Source organism: Pleurodeles waltl, chromosome 10, assembly GCF_031143425.1.
Source record: "Pleurodeles waltl isolate 20211129_DDA chromosome 10, aPleWal1.hap1.20221129, whole genome shotgun sequence".
Taxonomy (NCBI): Eukaryota; Metazoa; Chordata; class Amphibia; order Caudata; family Salamandridae; genus Pleurodeles; species Pleurodeles waltl.
In genome coordinates, this window is record NC_090449.1 from 904,289,243 (window position 1) to 904,304,423 (window position 15,181).

At 50.3% G+C, this 15,181-nt stretch overlaps 1 protein-coding gene across 2 annotated transcripts in view; it reads right to left on the reverse strand.

The window, feature by feature from the left end:
• Positions 1-15,181, reverse strand: part of CALCR (calcitonin receptor) — a 2,320,029-nt gene that overhangs the window by 171,658 nt on the left and 2,133,190 nt on the right. The window lies entirely within an intron of this gene.

Here is a 15,181-nt window from a genome sequence, read left to right on the forward strand (position 1 = left end):
TGAACATGGCACCGCCGTCTCAAGCACTGCTGAACATGGCACCGCCGTCTCAAGCACCGCTGAACATGGCACCGCCGTCTCAAGCACCGCTGAAACGGGCACCGCTGTCTCAAGCACCGCTGAACAGGGCACCGCCGTCTCAAGCACCGCTGCACTGGGCTCTTCATCTCAAGAACCGCTGGCCCATTGGTGGAAGGGGCAGTGCCGCATCTGTGTCGGGCAGGGCTGCACGAAGCACTCTGGGCACCAGTCCCCCTCCAGAACCAGTGGACACTGTCATCCACTTGAGAGACTGTGGCTTTGCACTCCCCAGGATGCAGCAGTGGGCAACCCACCCACTGTATGGACTTGAGAGACTGTGGCTTTGCACTCCCCAGGATGCAGCAGTGGGCAACCCACCCACTGTATGGACTTGAGAGACTGTGGCTTTGCACTCCCCAGGATGGAAAAGTGGGCAACCCACCCACTGTATGGACGTGAGAGACTGTGGCTTTGCACTCCCCAGGATGGAAAAGTGGGTAAACCACCCACTGTAGAGACTTGAGAGACTGTGGCTTTGCACTCCCCAGGATGGTACAGTGGGCAAACCACCCACTGTATAGACTTGAGAGACTGTGGCTTTGCACTCCCCAGGATGGTACAGTGGGCAAACCACCCACTGTATGGACTTGAGAGACTGTGGCTTTGCACTCCCCAGGATGGGACAGTGGCCATGGAGGCCCCTTGTGGATCTGGCGTCGTGTACTCATGTGGCTGAGGTGCCCCCCCTTCCCTTCCCCCTGAGGTGCCTGTAGTTTTTCTATCTGATGCCCCTGCAGTGTTCTCTCCGTTGGTGTCAGGTATCCTGTGTGGGCCTTGCCCATGTGATTTGGGCCCAGTGGTCCACGGACAATGACTGCTAAAATTATCGGACTTTTAATATTTATGTATATATTAGTTTTAAATGTGTGATATTTTTATAAGCCAATAATGCAATATATTCGACTGTTTATGATCATTTAATTTTGTCTTTGCATTCTTCCGGGGGGTTGGGGGTTGTGACAGTGATGTATTGCTATGCATTGATGTGTGTGTTGTAGTGGGTGAGGGTGGTGGTGGGTGTGTCGCGTATGTGTGCCCGAATTATTTTCTCCTCCCCCCTCCCCTGTGTCGTAGGTGCAGTACTCACCGTTGTCTTCTGCGCCGGCGTTCGTGCTCCTGGTAGAGGAGCAGGAATACAATAGCTGGGAGGATGTGTAGTTCGGGTTCCATGCTGTCCAGATTCCTCGTGGGGTGTATGGAGGTGAGCGTTTTCCGTTTGAAATGGCTGTTTCCGCCGTGTTTTTATCGGCGGGGCTACCGCCCCGGAAAAGGTGGCGGATTGGTGGGTTGTGATAGGGTGGGCGGTACATTGGCTCCCGCCTGTCTGTTGGCGGTGACCGCCGCGCTGTTTGTTTGTCCCGCCGTGGCGGTCGGAGTGTTAAAGTGGCGGTCTCTGTTGGCGGTTTCCGCCAGGGTCAGAATTCCATTTTTTTAACCGCCAGCCTGTTGGCGGGTTAGCCGCCGCTTTAACACCGACCGCCAGGGTTGGAATGACCCCCTATGTTTTTGCAACACATTACAATTCCGTCCATGGAGAAAGAGAAGTTCTGGGGATGACTGTGCATGGCATTGACACAGTAGGTGCCTGTCCACGAGGTGGAGACAGGACTTTAATGTTAAGACGCATGGAGAGCAAATGGATCATTAAACTCAGAGCAGTTGAAGAGGGCCTCAATGTTGAGAATGTCTTACATGTCTTCCTATGAAGTATATATACTGTATGTGCAGTAATGTATGTGTTTATCACATATCATCTTATTTTCAGCTTTACATATTATTGTATTGTACCGGGAATAACAAGCATATTAGCATACAAGCTTCATTTTTTCACTTTTCAATGTCTATGTGGTATAATTACTTAGAGATGACCCTTCATGTAAGGACTTCAGTTATTGTACACAGCAATTTACCTCAGGAATCATTCTGTTAGCTTCTTTACGTTTCCCTTTTACATGTTACATTACGTAATTTTATCATGCCTGTTGCCATGGGCTTATTACCATCTTATTCTGGTTTGTGGCTTTACATTCTTTCTAAACAGATGCATGTGTATGCCCACCTTACCCTTTTCTTTTTCTTTTTCTCTGTTACACAGTTTATATAACGTATCCAGGGCAATTCATTAACTTTATTGTTTCATTTTACTTGCAAGGTCTTCTATAATTGTTTCTAATATTTAGAAAGCTTCTAAAAAACATATGCCTTATCACATGTTTTTACTATGCTTCCGGTTCTAGGGACCTTCATGTTTATTTTCATATTTTGTGTTAATAACAGTTTGGTGTAACATGGGAACCTGCTTGCTGTTCCTTTCAGATATAGATGCAATACTCTAATTCAGATTCGCCTATTCACTATCTCAGGACGCTCTTTCACAGTCCTGCATGCTTTTTCACATGCTTAAATATGATGATTCTGCTCCCGCTTTTGTAACTGCACGTTTCTTTTCACTATCCGAAGTTCTCTTTCTATCGTCAAGACACTTGTATTTATATCAAACAAAATGGCATCGCTCGTACGACTTGCTTACACACTTCCTCTCACTACGTAGCACCAACCCATTGCGGTAAGGCCTCTATGCTTGTTTCTCTTTTATAGCTGCACTCTGCTGATGATGTTTCACTTTACTTGTATATTATCCCGATATCGATAGAGAACATACTCTATCAGTAGTAGATAGAGTACAACATGCTAAGAACCTGACACATTTCATGCAGGTTAATTGCAGAACCCCAAATGCCTCATCTTTCAGCTTTGTGACACTTGATGGATCTGCATAAAACTTGTAATACCCACAGAAGTTTAAACATGTTATATATCTGCCACATTTTATATGAATTTGTATTTGTAAAAAGAATGTTATAGCTATTAGCAAATTAACATATTACTGACCCCATTGATGAATCTTCACAACAATACAAAGAGTAAGCTAAACATGCAAAGCATTTTCCACATGTCATGGACATTCATCAAAGAGCACAAAAGGTATGGGCAAATTAAAATTTCATCTTGTCTTCCGTCAAGATAGCTTTAATATGTAACCTCTTCAACCTGAGAACTTCTTTAAACTCTTATCTCTCGAAAACTACTGAAAGGATTCACACCAAAGCAACAAAAGCACAACTGCATACAAAATGTGGTGTTATTCCGTTCAGCCATTTTCTTCTGTATTTAAGAGCAAAGAACCCTATGAAAATTATAAGAGGAAATTACCCTTTTTGGGATCTTCTCTTTTTTTTCGTCCCCCTTCACAGATCAACAAAAAACTTGACATGAAGGATCCAAAGTAAATTAACTTTTTTGGAGGGAAAATTATGTGCAGAGTCTTTGAATGGCCCTAAGGGTATAAAGAAGAAAAGCATGCCTTATTGCTGGAAAATGACTGAACCATAATTATACTGGTGCTATATATATATTTACTGAAAAAGGTTAGTGACGTTATAGTTAGCAATTGAAATTAGATCTTACTTGACATTGCAAAAAACCTTTGAAATTCGCTGAAAGAAACAATGCTAATGGGACGCTATAGTTAGGTGTACATGTCAATTCAAACACAGACCCTCATCACAACCATGGCGGTCAGTGATAAAGCGGTGGTAATACCGCCAACAGGCTGGCGGTAAAAAAAAATGGAATCACAACCATGGGGGAAACAGCCAACACAGACAGCCACTTTAACACTCCGACCGCCACGGCAGTAGCAACAAACACTGCAGCGGTAACTGCCAACAGACAGGCGGAAAACAATGTCCCGCCCACTCTATTATGACACACCAATCCGCTAGCTTTTCCGGAGCTGTACCAACGCCATCAAAAGCACGGCGGAAACAGTACTTGGAACGGAAACCACTCACCTCTCGACACCCAACAAGCAACCAGGACACCATGAAGCCCGAGTTACAGGTGTTACCAATATTGGTTTACCTCCTCTTTGACCAGGAACATCAAAGACGGTGGCGACGACCACAGTGAGTACTGCACCTAGCACATAGGGGAGGGGGAGGAAAAATAGAGTGACACACAAACACGCAACACCCCTCCCCCCCCAACAGCACACACATACAGCAACATTACATTTACACCCCGTAACCCCCTGGAAGAACGCAAGGACCAAATGAAATGATTTTAACGAATGTAATCATCGAACATCCAAACAGGCTAACATAAATTTAAAAGATCAGTATATGCAAATATTCACAGTTAGTACACAAGTCCGGATACTGTTCCATTACGTGTTCATGGGCCAGTGGTGCCAAAAAGCATGGGCGAAGCCCACACATGACACCTGCCTCAAAACGAAGAGAGCACTGCTGGGGCATCAGGTCGACAAAAACACAGGTATAGGAAGGTAGCCTCTTTCTAGCCTTGTTAACCCCACTTTTGGCCTGTTTGTGAGTATATGTCAGGGTGTTTTTACTGTCTCACTGGGTTCCTGCTAGGCAGGGCCCAGTGCTCATAGTGAAAACCCTATGTTGTCAGTATGTCTGATATGTGTCACTGGGATCCTGCTAGCCAGGACCCCAGTGCTCATAAGTTTGTGGCCTATATGTGTTCCCTGTGTGGTGCCTAACTGTATCACTGAGGCTCTAACCAGAACCTCAGTGTTTATGCTCTCTCTGCTTTTAAAATTGTCACTGCAGGCTAGTGACTAATTTTACCAATTCTGATTGGCACACTGGAACACCCTTATAATTCCCTAGTATATGGTACCTAGGTACCCAGGGTATTGGGGTTCCAAGAGATCCCTATGGGCTGCAGCATTTCTTTTGCCACCCATAGGGAGCTCAGACAATTCTTACACAGGACTGCCACTACAGCCTGAGTGAAATAACGTCCACGTTATTTCACAGCCATTTTACACTGCACTTAAGTAACTTATAAGTCAGCTATATGGCTGACCTTCACTTAGTGAAGTTAGTTAGTGTGAGGGCACCCTGGCACTAGCCAATGTGCCCCCACATTGTTCAGGGCAAATTCCCCGTACTTGTGAGTGCGGGGACACCATTACACGAGTGCACTACATATAGGTCAATACCTATATGTAGCGTCACCATGGTAACTCCCAACATGGCCATGTAACATGTCTAGGATCATGGAATTGTCCCCCAATACCATTCTGGTATTGGGGGACAATTCCATGCATCCCCGGGGCTCCAGCATAGAGCCCAGGTACTGCCAAACTAACTCTCTGGGGTTTTCTCTGCAGCTACCGCTGCTGCAACCCTCAGACAGGTTTCTGCCCCCTTGGGTCCTGGGCAGCCCAGTCCCAGGAAGGCAGAACAAAGGATTTCCTCTGAGAGAGTGTGTTACACCCTGTCCCTTTGGAAATAGGTGTGAAGGGCCTGAGGGGAGTAGCCTGGCCTCTGGAAATGCTTTGAAGGGCACAGATGGTGCACTCCTTGTATTTGCCAGTCTACACCAGTTCAGGGATCCTCCCAGCCCTGCTCTGGCGTGAAACTGGACAAAGGAAAGGGGAGTGACCACTACCCTGACCAGCACCTACCAAGGGGAGGTGTCCAGAACTCATCCAGTGTGTCGAAGACCTCTGCCATCTTGGATGCAGAGGTGTGAGTGCACAATGGACACCTCTGAGTGGCCAGTGCCAGCAGGTGACGTCAGAGACCCCTCCTGATAGGTGCATACCTTTCTCTGTGACCAATCCTCCTCTGAGGGCTATTTAGGGTCTCTCCTGTGGGTTTCTCATCAGATAATGAATGTAAGACCTCACCAGAGTTCCTCTGCACTTCCCTCTTCGACTTCTGCCAAGGATCGACCGCTGACTGCTCCAGGACGCCTGCAAAACCGCAACAAAGTAGCAAGAAGACTACCAGCAACATTGTAGTGCCTCATCCTGCCGGCTTTCTCAAATGTTTCCTGGTGGTGCATGCTCTGAGGGCTGTCTGCCTTCACCCTGCACTGGAAGCCAAGAAGAAATCTCCCGTGGGGCGACAGAATCTTCCCCCTGCCAACGCAGGCACCACACTTCTGCATTACCGGTCCTCTGGGTCCCCTCTGATCTTGATGAGCCTGGTCCCTGGAACACAGGAGCTGGATCCAAGTGTCCCCAACAGTCCAGTGGCCCTTCTGTCCAAATTTGGTGAAGGTAAGTCCTTGCCTCCGCACGCCAGACAGTAATCCTGTGTACTGCGTGAACTGCAGCTGCTCAGGCTTCTGTGTACTTTTGCAAGACTTCCTTCATGCACAGTCAATCCCAGGTCCCCAACACTCTGTCCTGCATTGCCCAATTCGCTGAGTTGGACTCCAACTTTGTGGGACCCTCCTTTGTTGTGCTGAGACAACTGTTGAGCTCAGATATTCTGAATGCCTGTTCAGGTGCTTCTGCAGGTACTGCCTGCTTCTGCGTGGGCTCTCCATGTTGCTGAACGACCCCTCTGTCACCTCCTCCAAGGGGCGACCTCCTGGTCCTTCCTGGGCCCTGGCAGCACCCAAAACCTTCAAAAGCAACTCTTGCAGATAGCAAGGCTTGTTTGCGGTCTTTCTGCGTGGAAACATCTCTGCATCCTCCAGCACGCCGTGGGAAATCTTCTGACCAAAGAAGAAGTTCCTGGCACCTTCCGTCGTTGCAGAATCTTTGGCTTCTTCCACCCAAAGGCAGCTCTTTTGCACCTTCATCTGGGGTTTAGTGGGCTCCTGCCCCCCCCTGGACACTTGCGTGACTCTTGGACTTGGTCCCTTTCCTTTGCAGATCCTCAGGTCCTGGAATCCATCTTCAGTGCTTTGCAGTCAGTTGTTGTTCTTGCAGAATCCCCTATCTCTACTTTACTGTCTTTCTGAGATAGTAGGGTAACTTTACTCCTACTTTTCAGGGTCTTGTGGTGGGGTATCTTGGACACCCTTAGTGTTTCCTTACACTCCCAGCGACGCTCTACTCACTACACTAGGCCTGGGGTCCATTTGTGGTTCGCATTCCACTTTTGGAGTATATGGTTTGTGTTGCCCCTAGGCCTATTTTTCCCTATTGCATTCTATTGTGTTCTACAGTGTTTGCACTACTTTTCTAACTGTTTACTTACCTGATTTTGGTTGTGTGTGCATATTTTGTGTATTTTACTTACCTCCTAAGGGAGTATATCCTCTGAGATACTTTTAACATATTGTCACTAAAATAAAGTACCTTTATTTTTAGTAACTCTGAGTATTGTGTTTTCTTATGGTATAGTTCTAAGTGATATAAGCGGTGTAGTAGGAGCTTTGCATGTTTACTGGTTCAGCCTAAGCTGCTCTGCTATAGCTACCTCTATCAGCCTAAACTGCTAGAACACTTCTAATCTACTAATAAGGGATAACTGGAACTGGCACAAGGTTTAAGTACTACAAGGTAAACACTACAAGCCAGGCCAGCCTCCTACAACAGGCACCTCTGGGGGAAGGGCAGGGGGGTCACCTCAGCCGGATGATGGGACAACGCCACTGCTCCACGAGGGGGATCCATGCCCACTGCTTGGTCCTGTGGAGTGTAAAGCCACAATCTCTCAAGTCTCTTAAGTGGGTGGTTTGCCCACTGCTTTATCCTGGGGAGTGCAAAGCCACAGTCTCTCAAGTCTCTCAAGTGAGTGGTTTGCCGACTGCTTTATCCTGGGGAGTGCAAACCCACAGTTTCTCAAGTGGATGCTGTTCTCCACTGGTTCTGGAGGGGGCCTGGATCCCAGAGTGCTTCATCCTGCCAAGGACTGGGGTAGTGGATGCTGTTCTCCACTGGTTCTGGAGGGGGCATGGTGCCTAGAGTGCTTCATCCTGCCAAGGTCTGGGGTAGTGGATGCTGTTCTCCACTGGTTCTGGAGGGGGCATGGTGCCCAGAGTGCTGAACGTGGGGTGTGGCAGCTCCCATTCCCTCACAAGGGTGTCTGAGCCACAAGATTTTCTGTGAACAGGTAGCATGATACTCTATGATGGCAGAGACACATTCCTCCCTGCGGTGAATTAGCCTACCAACAGCTGGTACTGCCAGTGCTGGTTGTGGTGCCTCATGTAGTGTGTGCAGGGTCCAGGATGTCTCCTGCAGCCTCGGATGACTGCCCACTGGGGATGATGCAGGTGGCGGTGTCTGCGGCGGTTTCTGTGGCGGTGTCTGCAGCGGTGTCTGCGGCAGAGATGCTGCTGGTGGTGCTCCTGCAGCCTCAGACGGCTGCCCACTGGGGATGATGCTGGGGACTGTAGCAGAGGCAGCAGGCATGAAGGTGGTGGTGTGGGTGGCAGTGCAGGTGGCGGTGGCCACCGCCGTACAGGTTGCTGTTCTGTCTTGCAGAACGGGTGACACTAGTCTCCCACCCGGAGGCTCCGCGCCCTGAGCTGACTTCCCTTTGCCCTTGTGTCCCTTCCCCACCTTGGAAGTCGCTGCTGGGACCTTGGCACTGTCCTCTTTTGACTTGGAGGAGGCCTTGCTGGGTGGTTGGTGCAGCTTTTCCCTGTGGCATGTGGGCCCCTTCTTCACCTTGTCAGGTGGCGGAATAGGGTGATCCTTGGCCTCACTAGGTGGCACACTGGCAGCCCTGATGGGTGCCGCCCGCGATGCTGCTGGACTTGCAGGGACCACAGCGCTCAAGGACTTTGATGCTGGGGTGCTGGGCTGGGATCTGGACATCCGGGCCCTAGGGGAAGGATGGGAGGGGAGGTGTAGGGAAGAGGTCAAAGTTAGCCAGGAAAAGTTTCTTTGACACACTGGGATGGGAAGATGGAGGTGGTTAGGGAGTGGAGGAAGAGGTAGTGGTTGTAGGAGGTGTACGTCTGCTGAGTTTGGGTGAGGGTGCATGGGCTGGAGGCTGTTGTGAGGTGGATGGCTGTTAAGTGGGTGTGTGCCTGCGTTTGTGCACTTTGAGAGGAGGGCTCACGGGCACACTGGAAGAGGACACAGGGGATGTGTGCATGGTAGTGGGGGTGGTGATTGCACGTGAGCAGTGTGTGGTGATGGGCATGCTGGTGATGGACGTAGTGGCTGAGGATGTAGTGCATGCAGGTGTGACTGGAGACGAGACAGGGAGGGAGGTGGAGGACGTGGAGGAGGGGGAAACAGTGGAGGCTGTGGATGTTGGTGTGTCTGCATGGTTATGTGAGTGCCTGTGGGATGTGTGGTGCTTATGTTTGCCTGAGCCACTTTTGTGTGTTGATGAGTGTGCACGCTGGTCTGATGGTGTGCTTGGGATAGTCTGAGGTAGAGGGTATTGGGTCTGGGTAGTAGAAGTTGGAGGGGGGAGGCTGGACACAGGGACAATGGCTGCCATCAGTGCTGAGGCCAGAGCCTGAAATGCTCTTTGTTGGGTTGCCACGCCAGAATGAATGCCCTCCAGGTATGCATTTGTTTGCTGCAAATGCCTCTCGACACCCTGGATGGCATTCAAAACGGTTGACTGCCCAACAGTGAGGGATCTCAGGAGGTTAATATCCTTCTCAATGAGGGCAGCAGGGCTGACCGGGGCAGGAGCTGAGGTGCCTGGGGTGAAGGAGAAGCCGACCCTCCTGGGTGAGCGGGCACGGGAAACACGCTGAGGGGCTGCTGGGAGGGCGGTGCTGGTAGGGGGGGTGGCGGCTCTACCTGTTGTTGCAGTGGGCACAGAGGTGCCCACCACCTCAAGGGAGCTCCCAGCAGAGGAGTCACCGTCGCTAGTGTGTCCTCCTGTCCCTGTCGTGGAGCTCCCCTCGCCCTCCATCCCACTGGTGCCTTCAGACTCCATACATTTACCCTCCTGGGCCATGTAAGTTGCAGCTCCCTCCTGCTCCGGTGCCAATGCTCCTCCGCCAGATGATGCTAATTCACACAAGGACAGGTTGAAAAAACAAAAAGAGGGGGAAAGACAGAGGAGACACATGGTCAATGCCAGCAACAACACCACCGTTGGTGGACACAAAACAGAGGGAGCAGCCCTATGCACTAGGCCATGGACTAACTGTACTTGGGAAAATCACCTGCCCATGGGGGACTGTGCCTAAGCCCATTTGCTGCACACCTGGAACCCACAGGAGCCTGACTAGGTGTAGATGGCCACTACCACTTTTGGGGTTGGAGTGCCACAGAGCCTGCCTAACAATGGACCTACCCTACCAAGTTTGCCCTGGCCTAGGGGAGCCCACAGCCCACTTTCCCCACCCAGACACCTCATACAGCACGCAGAGTCAGCTGAATGTGACTGTACTCACCCCCTTGTGGCTGCTGTAATGCACTCAAGCGTCCATCCAACTCAGGATATGCCACCGCCAGGATCCGGTACATCAGGGGGGTCATGGTGCGACAGGCACCCCTTCCACATTGGGAGGCCATCCCCAGCTGGGCCTCCGCCGTCTTCTTGGTCCAGTGGCGCAGGTTCTCCCATCTTTTGTGACAGTGGGTGCTCCATCTATGGTAGACCCCCAGGGTCCGCACTTCCTTGGCGATGGCACGCCAAATACCCTTCTTCTGGCGGGTGCTGACCTAGAGGAAAAGTGAAGTAAGAATGGATTTTAATCCCCCATCCAGTTCTTCTTACTCATGCCCCTGAAACACATACACTGACCATCCTCACATGCTGGCCTCAGCCCCCCGTATCTTTCATCCACCCCAATCCATACATTCATGTCCAATCCATCATGCTTACAGTGTACTCACCTGTTTGCCTGGAGGACCGTAGAGTAGAGTGTACTGGGTGAGAACCCCAGCCACCAGGTTGTCCAACTCCTCTGCGGTGAAGGCAGGTGCCCTTTCCCCTGACACTGTAGCCATTGTTGCTTCCAGACTCAGGTCACAGCAGCACTTGCAGTGTAGGTCCTCTCCTGTTGAAGGTCAGGTATCAAGTGAGTGAAGAGATAGAAAATGGCAGTTACGTCCACGGTGGTGAGTACCGTCACCGCCGGCGTACATCGTCATTGGCTCCTGGAACCCATAGGGCCCAATGATAACCAATGCAGAATTGCGCCACGGTCTTCGTCCACCTACTGCAACGCTGCACAACGCCAGCGCAGTTACCTCATTTCCCCTTGTCCCCCCTTATAGGTCAGTCAGCCGCCATTTCAGGGGGCCACATGGCAGGGCAACTAACTGCATCATAGCACTTTTGGGCAGGAATACGGACAGACAGCGCCACACACTGATTACATCACAATTGTTCTAAACACCCTTGTGCAAGTTATGTGGTGTCTGACCCTCTGCTCACCCTTCTCCTCCATATGGCCCTTCCGCTGGGGCAACTGATGAGATGGCGGCATCCTCCGGTATACAGACCCCTGGTGGACCTGAAAACAATGGAAGACAGACACATCATCACCTACAGACTTGATTGTGCCACAATCCAGGAACTGTGTGCACAGTTGGAACCAGACCTGATGTCAGCTATCTGCAATCCCACAGGAATCCCCCCTCTAGTGCAGGTCCTGTCAGTACTCCATTTCCTGGCCAGTGAGTCCTTCCAAACAACAGTGGCCATCGCATCGGGGATGTCACAGCCAATGTTCTCTAACGTGTTGTCCAGAATGTTGCCTGCCCTGCTGAAACACATGCGCAGCTACATCATTTTCCCTCAGGTGGAGGATTTGCCCACAGTGAAAGGTGACTTCTATGCACCAGGGACATATCCCTAACATCATTGGTGCCATTGATTGCACACGTGGCATTTGTCCCACCCCGCAGGAATGAACGTGCATGACGCTTACATTTTGAGGAATAGCAGCATCCCTTATGTCATGGGGCAACTCCAGAGGCACCGTGTGTGGCTAATAGGTGAGCCCAAGGTCCCCGCACAGTTTGAATAGGTGTCTGGGTATGGGAGAGTCCCTAAGGTTTGGTGTGTGTCTAACAGTTGTCCCTCGATATTTGCAGGTGACTCTGGTTACCCCAACCTGTTATGGCTACTGACCCCAGTGAGGAATCCCAGGTCAAGGGCAGAGGAATGCTACAGTGAGGCACATGGGTGAACTAGGAGGATAATAGAGCAGACTTTTGGCCTACTGAAGGCCAGGTTCCAGTGCCTCCATCTGATAGGTGGCTCCCTATACTACTCACCGAAGAAGGTGTGCCAGATAATCGTGGCCTGCTGTATGTTGCACAACCTGGCTTTGCAATGCCAGGTGCCTTTTCTGCAGGAGAATGGGCCTGATGTTGGTCTTGTGGCAGCTGCGGAGCCTGTGGACAGTGAGGATGAAGAGGCAGAAGAAGAAGACAACCGAAACAACATCATCATGCAATACTTCCAGTGAGACACAGGTAAGAGACTGGCACTGCTCCTCTCATATCATAGTACTGTAGGGCATTGCATGATTCTGCCTTTTTACCTCTTTGTATGGACCCTGACAGTTCACTTTGGCTTTCCTTCTCACAGATCTGGGTATCACTTTCTGCCTTCTGCTATGTTTACTGCTGCCCAACAACTGTCGAACATTGGTATGTGGAAATGAACATTGACATTGCTATTTCTCAGAGAGGTTGCTATAACACACTTGTGAAAGTACAGACTGACTGATTGTTTTGTGATTCACAGGTGTTTATTTAAGTGCTATTCAGTGGAGGGGTATGTCCAATGGGCTGGTGTGATGGTGGAGGAATGTCCATGGTAAAGTCCAGCCTATTGGTATCACAGGTGCATAGTTCAAGGGGGCATAGGAGGTGGAGTAATGGCAGTTCAAGGGTGTCAGGGTGACATAAAGGGACAGAAGGGTGACAATCAGGAGTGTCTTATTTCCGGGCAGGTCTTGGCAATGTTCTCTGTCTTGTGCCTGGATCTCAGGGACCGTTTGCGGGGTGGTTCTCCTTCTGCAGGGGGTGGAGTGCTGGTGGCCTGTTGGTCCTGTGGCGGGACCTCCTGTCCACTAGCGCCGGTGGACATGGAGGGCTGTTCATCGTTCAGGCTAGTGTCAGGGGCCCGGTGGTGTGCCACTGCCTCCCTCATGGTGTTGGCCATGTCTGCCAACACCCCTGCAATGGTGACCAGGGTGGTGTTAATGGACTTCAAGTCCTCCCTGATCCCCAGGTACTGTCCCTCCTGCAGCTGTTGGGTCTCCTGCAACTTGGCCAGTACCGTGCCCATAGTCTCCTGGCAATGATGGTATGCTCCCATGATGTTGGAGAGTGCCTCGTGGAGAGTGGGTTCCCTGGGCCTGTCCTCCCCCTGTTATCCTGTGCCTCTGTCCCCTGAACCGTGTGCCCACTGCCACTGACCCAAGGTCCCTGATTGTCTTGGGTTAGTGGCGTTGCCTGGGGACACTGTAGTGGAGGACACACTGCTGATTGACGTGTCCTGGGGACAGAGGGATGGGCCTGCTGGGTGGGTGCTGTGGTGGTGTTTCCTGAGGGGGGAGGTTCAGTGGTGGTTTGTGACTGTGGCAGGGGAACCGACTGTCCAGAGGTCCCTGATGGGCCGGGCTGGTCATCTTGATTCAAGCGTGCAGAGCTGCTGTCGTCACTGTGGGCCTCTTCTGTGGGGGGACTGGATGTGGCTGGCAGCTCCTGTCCGGTGACTTTGGGTAGGGGTTCTGTTGGGGTGTAAATGCATAGCTATTGTATCTGTGTGTGCCATCTTGTGCAATGGGTGAATTACTCTCTACTCCTGTGCTTGCATTATTGGTTTGGCCCTTGTGTGATTGGTGATTTTGTGGCCTGGGTGAGTCTCTCGACTGGACATGCTTTGGTGATGGGTGTCCATGCATTGGTGTTACATGCAACGCTTGTTATTGGGATGTGTGGGCTGTGATTGTGGGGTATCTGTGGGGTGTTGGGGTGATGGGTGTGAGGATAGGGGTAGTAATTTTTGATGGCATGCAGGTAGGGCGTGGGAGATATAATAGTAAAGATATGACTTACTAGATTCCAGTCCTCCTGCTACTCCTGCGAGGCCCTCAGGATGCATGATTGCCAAGACTTGCTCCTCCCATGTTGTTAGTTGTGGGGGAGGAGGTGGGGGGTCCACCGCCAGTCCTCAATACAGTTACCTGGTGTCTGGATATCATGGAAGCACCTTCTCCCACAGGTCGTTCTACCTCTTCCTAATGTCATCTCGTGTTCTGGGGTGCTGTCCCACTGCATTGACCCTGTCGACCATTCTCCGCCATCTTCCTTCCAATGGATGTCTGCTGCACCTGTGATCTGAATAGCTGTGGCTCTACCTGGATGATTTCTTCCACCGTGACCCTGAGCTCCTCCTCAGAGAATCTGGGGTGTCTTTGAGGTGCCATAATGTGGTGTGGGTGATGTGTGAGGTGATGTTTGTTGTGCTGTGTGATGTGTTGTGTTGGTGGGTGTTCTTTGAGGTGTGTGGATATTGTATGAGTGATGGTGTTGTGTGCCTTTGGATGCTGGTGTTGTGTTTACTATTCTCTCTCTCTGTGCTTCTTCCAAAAAAGTCATTGTAAGGGGTTGTGGGTAATGTGGGTGGGTGTTTTATAGTGGTGTGAGTGTGTGGGTGTGGTGTGTGTATGTGTATCAGGTGTGTGTATTTCGAATTGTCCAATGTGGTTGTGTTTTGTAAATGTGTGTGTATTTTGAGCGTGGCGGTGTGTACCGCCAATGGTTTACCGCAGTTGAAAGACCACTGCGTTGATTCGTGGGTCGTAATAGTGTGGGCATATTCTTGTTGGCGTGACCGTGTGGGTTTTGCTATCGCCAGTTTATCACTGACCATTGGTGTGGCGGACTTGTGTGGGTGTCTGTATTGTGGCAGATTACGAGATGTGGGTTGTAATACCTGTAGCAGATTCCCGCTGCGGCCACGGTATCTTGACGACCGCCAGCACATCAGTATGTGGGATTTACCACCAGGGTGGTAATGAGGGCCTCAATGTTTTAAACAAACAAAGCCACTAATATTCCCCAATTATACTCACGGACATTGATTCACCAAAACACCAGAGGTAGCAGAAGTGACATCACATACCTCTTGACTTGACTTTAATGACATCACAGGAAATGACACCACACAACCCTTGACCCTGATTTTTCTAGGAAATTATGTCACATGACCTTAACCTTGATGACATCATAATAGCTGACATCTTTGAAGTTCCATAGTAAGTGCAGGATTAATGTAGCAACACACGTCAGACAAATGTCTATTTAAGATAGCACCTTATTATGGTGCTGACTTGATCTTTGAAATATCTGGGGCATAATACTTTAATACTTGCC